This window comes from Coregonus clupeaformis, chromosome 1, assembly GCF_020615455.1.
Source record: "Coregonus clupeaformis isolate EN_2021a chromosome 1, ASM2061545v1, whole genome shotgun sequence".
Classification (NCBI taxonomy): domain Eukaryota; kingdom Metazoa; phylum Chordata; class Actinopteri; order Salmoniformes; family Salmonidae; genus Coregonus; species Coregonus clupeaformis.
In genome coordinates this window covers 4,635,830-4,647,847 of record NC_059192.1, presented here as the reverse complement: position 1 = coordinate 4,647,847, position 12,018 = coordinate 4,635,830, and positions in this window count along the sequence as shown.

The following is a 12,018-nucleotide window of genomic DNA, read 5'->3' as shown; positions in this document are numbered from 1 at the left end:
GAGAGAGAGAGAGAGGGCAGAGAGAGAGAGGGCGGAGAAAGAGAGAGAGAGGGCGGAGAAAGAGAGAGAGAGAGAGAGAGAGAGACAGAGGGCGGAGAAAGAGAGAGAGAGAGAGAGAGAGAGAGAGAGAGAGAGAGAGAGAAGAGGGCGGAGAAAGAGAGAGAGAGAGAGAGAGAGAGAGAGGGCGGAGAAAGAGAGAGAGAGAAAGAGAGAGAGAGAGAGAGAGAGAGAGAGAGAGAGAGAGAGAGAGAGAGAGAGAGAGAGAGAGAGAGACAGAGGGCAGAGAAAGAGAGAGAGAGAGAGAGAGAGAGAGAGAGAGAGAGAGAGAGAGAGAGAGAGAGAGAGAGAGAGAGAGAGAGAAACAAAATGGAGGTGAGAGAGGAAGATAGAGGGGTCTATTTTAACAAACCTAAAGCAATGGTAAATCATAGCGCTGCTTGGCCAGCTAATAACCTAGCCACCGATCAAGCAATATTATGGACGGATGTTCAAATCCTGTTGTTGCAGGATTATTTAAGATGTACTTTATTGTCCATTTGTATTTGTATTTATTATGGATCCCCATTAGTTCCTGACAAGGCAGCAGCTACTCTTCCTGGGGTTTATTATGGATCCCCATTAGATCCTGTCAAGGCAGCAGCTACTCTTCCTGGGGTTTATTATGGATCCCCATTAGTTCGTGCCAAGGCAGCAGCTACTCTTCCTGGGGTTTATTATGGATCCCCATTAGTTCCTGTCAAGGCAGCAGCTACTCTTCCTGGGGTTTATTATGGATCCCCATTAGTTCCTGTCAAGGCAGCAGCTACTCTTCCTGGGGTTTATTAAGGAGCCCCATTAGTTCCTGTCAAGGCAGCAGCTACTCTTCCTGGGGGTTATTATGGATCCCCATTAGTTCCTGCCAAGGCAGCAGCTACTCTTCCTGGGGTCTATTATGGATCCCCATTAGTTCCTGCCAAGGCAGCAGCTACTCTTCCTGGGGTTTATTATGGATCCCCATTAGTTCCTGCCAAGGCAGCAGCTACTCTTCCTGGGGTTTATTATGGATCCCCATTAGTTCCTGTCAAGGCAGCAGCTACTCTTCCTGGGGTTTATTATGGATCCCCATTAGTTCCTGCCAAGCCAGCAGCTACTCTTCCTGGGGGTTTATTATGGATCCCCATTAGTTCCTGCCAAGGCAGCAGCTACTCTTCCTGGGGTTTATTATGGATCCCCATTAGTTCCTGCCAAGGCAGCAGCTACTCTTCCTGGGGTTTATTATGGATCCCCATTAGTTCCTGCCAAGGCAGCAGCTACTCTTCCTGGGGTTTATTATGGATCCCCATTAGTTCCTGTCAAGGCAGCAGCTACTCTTCCTGGGGTTTATTATGGATCCCCATTAGTTCCTGACAAGGCAGCAGCTACTCTTCCTGGGGTTTATTATGGATCCCCATTAGTTCCTGTCAAGGCAGCAGCTACTCTTCCTGGGGTTTATTATGGATCCCCATTAGTTCCTGTCAAGGCAGCAGCTACTCTTCCTGGGGTTTATTATGGATCCCCATTAGTTCCTGCCAAGGCAGCAGCTACTCTTCCTGGGGTTTATTATGGATCCCCATTAGTTCCTGCCAAGGCAGCAGCTACTCTTCCTGGGGTTTATTATGGATCCCCATTAGTTCCTGCCAAGGCAGCAGCTACTCTTCCTGGGGTTATTATGGATCCCCATTAGTTCCTGCCAAGACAGCAGCTACTCTTCCTGGGGTTTATTATGGATCCCCATTAGTTCCTGTCAAGGCAGCAGCTACTCTTCATGGGGTTATTATGGATCCCCATTAGTTCCTGCCAAGGCAGCAGCTACTCTTCTTGGGGTTATTATGGATCCCCATTAGTTCATGTCAAGGCAGCAGCTACTCTTCCTGGGGTTATTATGGATCCCCATTAGTTCCTGTCAAGGCAGCAGCTACTCTTCCTGGGGTTTATTATGGATCCCCATTAGTTCCTGCCAAGGCAGCAGCTGCTCTTCCTGGGGTTATTATGGATCCCCATTAGTTCCTGCCAAGGCAGCAGCTACTCTTCCTGGGGTTATTATGGATCCCCATTAGTTCCTGTCTAGGCAGCAGCTACTCTTCCTGGGGTTTATTTTGGATCCCCATTAGTTCCTGCCAAGGCAGCAGCTACTCTTCCTGGGGTTATTATGGATCCCCATTAGTTCCTGTCAAGGCAGCAGCTACTCTTCCTGGGGTTATAATGGATCCCCATTAGTTCCTGTCAAGGCAGCAGCTACTCTTCCTGTGGTCTATTATGGATCCCCATTAGTTCCTGCCAAGGCAGCAGCTACTCTTCCTGGGGTTATTATGGATCCCCATTAGTTCCTGCCAAGGCAGCAGCTACTCTTCCTGGGGTCTATTATGGATCCCATTAGTTCCTGCCAAGGCAGCAGCTACTCTTCCTGGGGTTTATTATGGATCCCCATTAGCTCCTGCCAAGGCAGCAGCTACTCTTCCTGGGGTTTATTATGGATCCCTATTAGTTCCTGCCAAGGCAGCAGCTACTCTTCCTGGGGTTATTATGGATCCCCATTAGTTCCTGTCAAGGCAGCAGCTACTCTTCCTGGGGGTTTATTATGGATCCCCATTAGTTCCTGCCAAGGCAGCAGCTACCCTTCCTGGGGGTTATTATGGATCCCCATTGGTTCCTGCCAAGGCAGCAGCTACTCTTCCTGGGGTTATTATGGATCCCCATTAGTTCCTGTCAAGGCAGCAGCTACTCTTCCTGGGGTTATTATGGATCCCCATTAGTTCCTGCCAAGGCAGCAGCTACTCTTCCTGGGGTTTATTATGGATCCCCATTTGTTCCTGCCAAGGCAGCAGCTACTCTTCCTGATGTTTATTATGGATCCCCATTAGTTCCTGTCAAGGCAGCAGCTACTCTTCCTGGGGTTTATTATGGATCCCCATTTGTTCCTGCCAAGGCAGCAGCTACTCTTCCTGATGTTTATTATGGATCCCCATTAGTTCCTGTCAAGGCAGCAGCTACTCTTCCTGGGGTTTATTATGGATCCCCATTAGTTCCTGCCAAGGCAGCAGCTACTCTTCCTGGGGTTTATTATGGATCCCCATTAGTTCCTACCAAGGCAGCAGCTACTCTTCCTGGGGTTATTATGGATCCCCATTAGTTCCTGTCAAGGCAGCAGCTACTATTCCTGGGGGTTTATTATGTATCCCCATTAGTTCCTGCCAAGGCAGCAGCTACTCTTCCTGGGGTCTATTATGGATCCCCATTAGTTCCTGCCAAGGCAGCAGCTACTCTTCCTGGGGTTTATTATGGATCCCCATTAGTTCCTGCCAAGGCAGCAGCTACTCTTCCTGGGGTTTATTATGGATCCCCATTAGTTCCTGCCAAGGCAGCAGCTACTCTTCCTGGGGTTTATTATGGATCCCCATTAGTTCCTGCCAAGGCAGCAGCTACTCTTCCTGGGGTTATTATGGATCCCCATTAGTTCCTGCCAAGGCAGCAGCTACTCTTCCTGATGTTTATTATGGATCCCCATTAGTTCCTGCCAAGGCAGCAGCTACTCTTCCTGGGGGTTTATTATGGATCCCCATTAGTTCCTGCCAAGGCAGCAGCTACTCTTCCTGGGGTTTATTATGGATCCCCATTAGTTCCTGCCAAGGCAGCAGCTACTCTTCCTGGGGTTATTATGGATCCCCATTAGTTCCTGTCAAGGCAGCAGCTACTCTTCCTGGGGTTTATTTTGGATCCCCATTAGTTCCTGCCAAGGCAGCAGCTACTCTTCCTGGGGTTATTATGGATCCCCATTAGTTACTGTCAAGGCAGCAGCTACTCTTCCTGGGGTTATAATGGATCCCCATTAGTTCCTGTCAAGGCAGCAGCTACTCTTCCTGTGGTCTATTATGGATCCCCATTAGTTCCTGCCAAGGCAGCAGCTACTCTTCCTGGGGTTATTATGGATCCCCATTAGTTCCTGCCAAGGCAGCAGCTACTCTTCCTGGGGTCTATTATGGATCCCCATTAGTTCCTGCCAAGGCAGCAGCTACTCTTCCTGGGGTTTATTATGGATCCCCATTAGCTCCTGCCAAGGCAGCAGCTACTCTTCCTGGGGTTTATTATGGATCCCTATTAGTTCCTGCCAAGGCAGCAGCTACTCTTCCTGGGGTTATTATGGATCCCCATTAGTTCCTGTCAAGGCAGCAGCTACTCTTCCTGGGGGTTTATTATGGATCCCCATTAGTTCCTGCCAAGGCAGCAGCTACCCTTCCTGGGGTTATTATGGATCCCCATTAGTTCCTGCCAAGGCAGCAGCTACTCTTCCTGGGGTTATTATGGATCCCCATTAGTTCCTGTCAAGGCAGCAGCTACTCTTCCTGGGGTTATTATGGATCCCCATTAGTTCCTGCCAAGGCAGCAGCTACTCTTCCTGGGGTTTATTATGGATCCCCATTTGTTCCTGCCAAGGCAGCAGCTACTCTTCCTGATGTTTATTATGGATCCCCATTAGTTCCTGTCAAGGCAGCAGCTACTCTTCCTGGGGTTTATTATGGATCCCCATTTGTTCCTGCCAAGGCAGCAGCTACTCTTCCTGATGTTTATTATGGATCCCCATTAGTTCCTGTCAAGGCAGCAGCTACTCTTCCTGGGGTTTATTATGGATCCCCATTAGTTCCTGCCAAGGCAGCAGCTACTCTTCCTGGGGTTTATTATGGATCCCCATTAGTTCCTACCAAGGCAGCAGCTACTCTTCCTGGGGTTATTATGGATCCCCATTAGTTCCTGTCAAGGCAGCAGCTACTATTCCTGGGGGTTTATTATGTATCCCCATTAGTTCCTGCCAAGGCAGCAGCTACTCTTCCTGGGGTCTATTATGGATCCCCATTAGTTCCTGCCAAGGCAGCAGCTACTCTTCCTGGGGTTTATTATGGATCCCCATTAGTTCCTGCCAAGGCAGCAGCTACTCTTCCTGGGGTTTATTATGGATCCCCATTAGTTCCTGCCAAGGCAGCAGCTACTCTTCCTGGGGTTTATTATGGATCCCCATTAGTTCCTGCCAAGGCAGCAGCTACTCTTCCTGGGGTTATTATGGATCCCCATTAGTTCCTGCCAAGGCAGCAGCTACTCTTCCTGATGTTTATTATGGATCCCCATTAGTTCCTGCCAAGGCAGCAGCTACTCTTCCTGGGGATTATTATGGATCCCCATTAGTTCCTGCCAAGGCAGCAGCTACTCTTCCTGGGGTTTATTATGGATCCCCACTAGTTCCTGCCAAGGCAGCAGCTACTCTTCCTGGGGTTTATTATGGATCCCCATTAGTTCCTGACAAGGCAGCAGCTACTCTTCCTGGGGTTTATTATGGATCCCCATTAGTTCCTGTCAAGGCAGCAGCTACTCTTCCTGGGGTACAGCAACATTAACCTGTCTCTGTTCTGATTACTGGAAGAAAACACACATTTTACACATACGTATGCACAGACAGTTGCCAGTGATTCTAACTCTGTCTCATCTCAGACCTCCAGTATTAGAGTCGCCAGTGATTCTGACCCTGATGACAGTGCAAACTACACTGAGAGTACAAAACATTAGGGACACCCACTCTTTCCATTACATAGACTGACCAGGTGAATCCAGGTGAAATCTATGATTGACTTCAATCAGTGTAGATGAGGGGGGGGGGGGTCTATTGACACACCCTTGCATCAATCTAAGGTTTTCCTCTAGGATTTTGCCTGTGCTTAGGTCTATTCCATTTATTTTTATAATAAAAAAATTACTCCCTAGTCATTGCCGACAACAAGCATACCCATAACGTGATGCAGCCACCACCACGCTTGAAAATATGAAGAGCGGTACTCAGTGATGTGTTGTGTTGGATTCGCCATTAAACTCGGAACTGTTTTAAAGTCACCACTGGCCTCATGGTGAAATTCCCTTTCCTTCCTCCCCGGCAACTGAGTTAGGAATGACAACTGTATCTTTGCAGTGACTGGGTGTATTGAAACACCCCCCAAAGCCTAATGAATAACTTCACCATGCTCTGTTGACTACCAGGCAGCCGTTCATCAACCACCACATCCACCCAATCACCAAACTGGCAGAACTGAAGACTGAATTCTCCCGAGTATCTCCCGAGTGGCGCAGTGGTCTAAGGCACTGCATCACAGTGCTAGCTGTGCCACTAGAGATCCTGGTTCGTATCCAGGCTCTGTCGTAGCTGGCCGTGACCGGGAGACCCATGGGGCGGCGCACAATTGGCCCAGCGTCGTCCAGGGGAGGGAATGGCCAGCAGGGATGTAGCTCAGTTGGTAGAGCATGGCGTTTGCAACGCCAGGGTTGTGGGTTCGTTTTCCCACAGGGGGCCAGTATGAAAAAATAAAAAATGTATGCACTCACTAACTGTAAGTCGCTCTGGATAAGAGTGTCTGCTAAATGACTAAAATGTAAAAAAAAATGTAAATGTAAGACTGACAAGAGCAAAAATATATAAGTAGACTTTCCCATGGATTCCATTAATGTCCCTTTTAAACAATGAATATGACCATTTCAGAAAGGACATTTCCGAGACTATACTCGACCTAATGTAGGGGCATGTCAATATTAATGTGTGTGTGTGTCACGGTTTCGGCCGAGGCTGCCTCTCTCCCTTGTTCGGGCAGGCTTCGGCGTTCGTTGTCTCCGGAATACTAGCTGCCACCGTTGTATGTTTCATGTTCGTTTGCTTTTGTCTGATTGTTGTCACACCTGTTATCATTTAGTGTCATTAGTGTCCTATTTAGTTCTCGTTGTGTTTGTCAGGTGTTGTGTGTTATTGATTTTGGTCTGTCGTGTGTAGGCCTGATTTTCGCTATTTCGCTCGGTTGAGCTTCCCTCCACTGCGTTGGAGTGTTTACGCACCTGTGTAGTGCGCTTTTGTTTTGTTCGCCTTCGTGCGTATTTCGCCCTCGGGCAAGTGTTCTCGTATTTCCTTGTTGGAGATTTACTAAAGTCTGTTGGACTATACTTCGGTGTCCTGCGTTTGATTCCACCACTACACCCACCTACAGCCTGCCTGCCTGCCTGCCTGCCTGCCTGCCTGCCTGCCTGCCTGCCTGCCTGCCTGCCTGTCTGCCTGCCTGCCTGTCATAAAAACCCACTTCAAAGTGCCAGCGTAGTCCTCATCAAAGCTTTCTCCGTGGGAAACCACCCGGGACCTGCTCTCTCCGTGGGAAACCCCCCGGGACCTGCTCTCTCCGTGGGAAACCCCCTGGGACCTGTTTGTTGAGGGTCAGAGAGGCTATAGCTACTGCCAACAGTTCCCTGGAGGGGAATGACAGGGATTAGTTAGAGAGCTGCAGAAAGCCCTGGGTCTGGAGGGGAATGACAGGGATTAGTTAGAGAGCTGCAGAAAGCCCTGGGTCTGAAGGGGAATGGCAGGGATTAGTTAGAGAGCTGCAGAAAGCCCTGGGTCTGGAGGGGAAGGACAGGGATTAGTTAGAGAGCTGCAGAAAGCCCTGCGTCTGGAGGGGAAGGACAGGGATTAGTTAGAGAGCTGCAGAAAGCCCTGGGTCTGGAGGGGAATGACAGGGATTAGTTAGAGAGCTGCAGAAAGCCCTGGGTCTGGAGGGGAATGACAGGGATTAGTTAGAGAGCTACAGAAAGCCCTGGGTCTGGAGGGGAATGACAGGGATGAGTTAGAGAGCTGCAGAAAGCCCTGGGTCTGGAGGGGAATGACAGGGGTTAGTTAGAGAGCTGCAGAAAGCCCTGGGTCTGGAGGGAAATGACAGGGATTAGTTAGAGCTGCAGAAAGCCCTGGGTCTGGAGGGGAAAGACAGGGATTAGTTAGAGAGCTGCAGAAAGCCCTGGGTCTGGAGGGGAATGACAGGGATTAGTTAGAGAGCTGCAGAAAGCCCTGGGTCTGGAGGGGTATGACAGGGATTAGTTAGAGAGCTGCAGAAAGCCCTGGGTCTGGAGGGAAATGACAGGGATTAGTTAGAGAGCTGCAGAAAGCCCTGGGTCTGGAGGGGAATGACAGGGTTTAGTTAGAGAGCTGCAGAAAGCCCTGGGTCTGGAGGGGAATGACAGGGATTAGTTAGAGAGCTGCAGAAAGCCCTGGGTCTGGAGGGGTATGACAGGGATTAGTTAGAGAGCTGCAGAAAGCCCTGGGTCTGGAGGGGAATGACAGGGATTAGTTAGAGAGCTGCAGAAAGCCCTGGGTCTGGAGGGGAATGACAGGGTTTAGTTAGAGAGCTGCAGAAAGCCCTGGGTCTGGAGGGGAATGACAGGGATTAGTTAGAGAGCTGCAGAAAGCCCTGGGTCTGAAGGGGAATGACAGGGATTAGTTAGAGAGCTGCAGAAAGCCCTGGGTCTGAAGGGGAATGACAGGGATTAGTTAGAGAGCTGCAGAAAGCCCTGGGTCTGGAGGGGAATGACAGGGATTAGTTAGAGAGCTGCAGAAAGCCCTGGGTCTGGAGGGGAATGACAGGGATTAGTTAGAGAGCTGCAGAAAGCCCTGGGTCTGGAGGGGAATGACAGGGATTAGTTAGAGAGCTGCAGAAAGCCCTGGGTCTGGAGGGGAATGACAGGGATTAGTTAGAGAGCTGCAGAAAGCCCTGGGTCTGGAGGGGACGGACAGGGATTAGTTAGAGAGCTGCAGAAAGCCCTGGGTCTGGAGGGGAAGGACAGGGATTAGTTAGAGTGCTGCAGAAAGCCCTTGGTCTGGAGGGGAAGGACAGGGATTAGTTAGAGAGCTGCAGAAAGCCCTGGGTCTGGAGGGGAAGGACATGGATTAGTTAGAGAGCTGCAGAAAGCCCTGGGTCTGGAGGGGAAGGACATGGATTAGTTAGAGAGCTGCAGAAAGCCCTGGGTCTGAAGGGGAATGACAGGGATTAGTTAGAGAGCTGCAGAAAGCCCTGGGTCTGGAGGGGAAGGACAGGGATTAGTTAGAGAGCTGCAGAAAGCCCTGGGTCTGAAGGGGAATGACAGGGATTAGTTAGAGAGCTGCAGAAAACCCTGGGTCTGAACCAGGGTAAACGTGAACATTGTGAAAATTCTGTGCAACTTCCGGCGAGCGTTTACTGTGAACATTGAGGCTGTACCCGCTTTAAGTTACAGTTTTAACAGTGGCCAAGTAGGCTACTGTGGCTATTTGATCATAATGTAGGCCTACCAGAGTGGCCTACCATCAAAAACAATGGAGAGAAATGCATCCCATAACATTTTACCATGGAAATAGCTGTTCTGTCGTTCAGCCTACAGTAGCAGCCAATGGGTGGTGATCAATGTAGGGCTACATTCAATTAGACTTTTTAAAAAACATGCAGGGCTTGACATTAACCTGTTTATCCACTGGTCCTTCAGACAAGGAGGAGACTGAAAATGTTGTTGTTGTTTGATGCAAGAAACCACTTTACAAAATAGCATTCATTATTATTCCCATACCATTATCACAGAGAATCAGACAAATTATGCTACCCTCTGCCTATTGGCTACTTAGCTTATTCAAGCCTGTCTCAAAACACAACTCTGCCCCTTTAAGACAAAAAAAAAGCTCTTTACCTGACTCGCTTTTCAAACATGGCTAGAAATGTACACGTTTTGTGCTCTTGTAGGAAGCAACCACTCCCCCATTGCTGACTAGAAAATAGCTATAACTGGGCTAATAACTCACTAACTAGCAAAGAATATGAACAAATTTACACACCTAGCTACATGCATCTCTTGCTCTGATCTCAAAACAAGGGCATCTACTCATAACCGCTCATGTTGTGAACACAGCCCAGTTCAAAGTGAATGGCACAGACCCATATATGATAATGGTATATTTGAATATAGGCCTACTGCAGCTCTGATTGGTTATGGCGCACCGGTCCGTGTAAAGTACGGGCCTGAGTCATGCCTGTCAATGCAATACAATCCTACTCCGATGCGCTCTGCCTACAAGAAAAGCTATTGCATAGTTCGTTTTGTTTCGGTTTGTTGCGTTGAAAGTGGCTAATGCGTTGATTCGATCACAGTTCCCACAGTAAACGTTGATAGTGTTATCTAAAGGGGAAAAACTAGAAAGTTGAATAAAGTTCAATCTTGTGCTTCTCTGCGCAGGCTGATATTTCTTCTGCTGAGCAAGTCCCGGGGAGCTGCACACGCAAAGCGCACGCCGTTCAGAGGGAACATTGCTAGCGAGACCTCGTTAAATTCTCCTGCTGAACAGCACCGCTGGTGACGATCCTCCCACTTGTTTGGTAACACCCAGTTTCAGACGCTCCGGGTTATGCCGTTACCCGTACCAGAGAGGGAGAGGCAAAGCCAGAGGTTTCACTCTCGACAAAATCTGCCCACACGGGAACACAGCTTTATTCAATGCATTTCCATGGGTTTAATATGCAGACCTTAGCTTGTAGCTTGCCTTCCCGGCTTTTGGGACGTCTCCCATTTTTTTCGGGCAGAGACGTGAGCATCTCATCATTATATATAGATCTCTGCCCATACTTGGGCCAAACCCCCCCGTCCTCCGCTAATTTCACCAGTATTAATCGTCCATGTGGACACACGCAAAACAGCAAACATGGAAGAAGTGAGTGAAGATGCTTTCAACACAGACTAGTGTCTAGCACTTTGGACGGGATCTTTGGACGGGGTCTTTGGACGGGTTCTTTGGACGGGGTATTCTGGCAAACATCCGGAGACTGCTGGGCCATCGTTGAATGAATATAGAACTGTAGAACTGTAGTAGTTATTCATGTTATTTGTAGATACAGTATGTAGTGGTGTAATAATGTTATATGATTGTACTGTTTTATCTTTTGTTTTATGTGTGATGTAAGTGCCTTCATGTGTTTGGACCCCAGGAAGAGTAGCTGCTGCCTTGGCAGGAACTAATGGGGATCCATAATAAACCCCAGGAAGAGTAGCTGCTGCCTTGGCAGGAACTAATGGGGATCCATAATAAACCCCAGGAAGAGTAGCTGCTGCCTTGGCAGGAACTAATGGGGATCCATAATAAACCCCAGGAAGAGTAGCTGCTGCCTTGGCAGGAACTAATGGGGATCCATAATAAACCCCAGGAAGAGTAGCTGCTGCCTTGGCAGGAACTAATGGGGATCCATAATAAACCCCAGGAAGAGTAGCTGCTGCCTTGGCAGGAACTAATGGGGATCCATAATAAACCCCCAGGAAGAGTAGCTGCTGCTTTGTCAGGGACTAATGGGGATCCATAATAAATACAAATACACATTTCCCAGAGGGTACAATAACTACTGAACACACAGGCCCCAGTTTAAGAACCACCTTCGCCCAATTATTTAACAGCGCCGGAGAAGATGGCTGCCGTTTTACAGCCCTCTAACCAATTGTACTATTATGTGTGTTTTTCCGCGTTATTTGTAATTTATTTTGTACATAATGTTTCTGCCATCGTCTCTTATGACCAAAAATAGCTTCTGGATATCAGGACAGCGATTACTCACCTTGTATTGGACGAAGATTTTTTCTTCAACGAGGCGGCCGCGAAGGATATCATACAGACACCCGACAAGGCCCAAATCCCCGTCATTCGCGTGAGGAAGAGATGGAGATATTGTGGACGTAGGTCGGGGTGCCTTGTAAGGATCCGATGGCGAGCGAGTAAACTGCCTCTCCCATCAATCCTATTAGCCAATCTTCAATCATTGGAAAATAAATCGGATGACCTAAGATTACGGTTATCCTACCAACGGGACATTAAAAACTGTAATATCTTATGTTTCACCGAGTCGTGGCTGAACGACGACATGGATAACATACAGCTAGCGGGCTATACGCTACATCGGCAGGATAGAACGGCTGACTCCGGTAAGACAAGGGGTGGCGGTCTGTGTATATTTGTAAACAACAGCTGGTGCACAAAATCAAATACTAAGGAAGTCTCGAGGTTTTGCTCGCCTGAGGTAGAGTATCTTATGATAAGCTGTAGACCACACTATTTACCAAGAGAGTTTTCATCTATATTTTTCATAGCTGTCTATTTACCACCACAAACCAATGCTGGCATTAAGATTGCACTGAATGAGTTGTACAAGG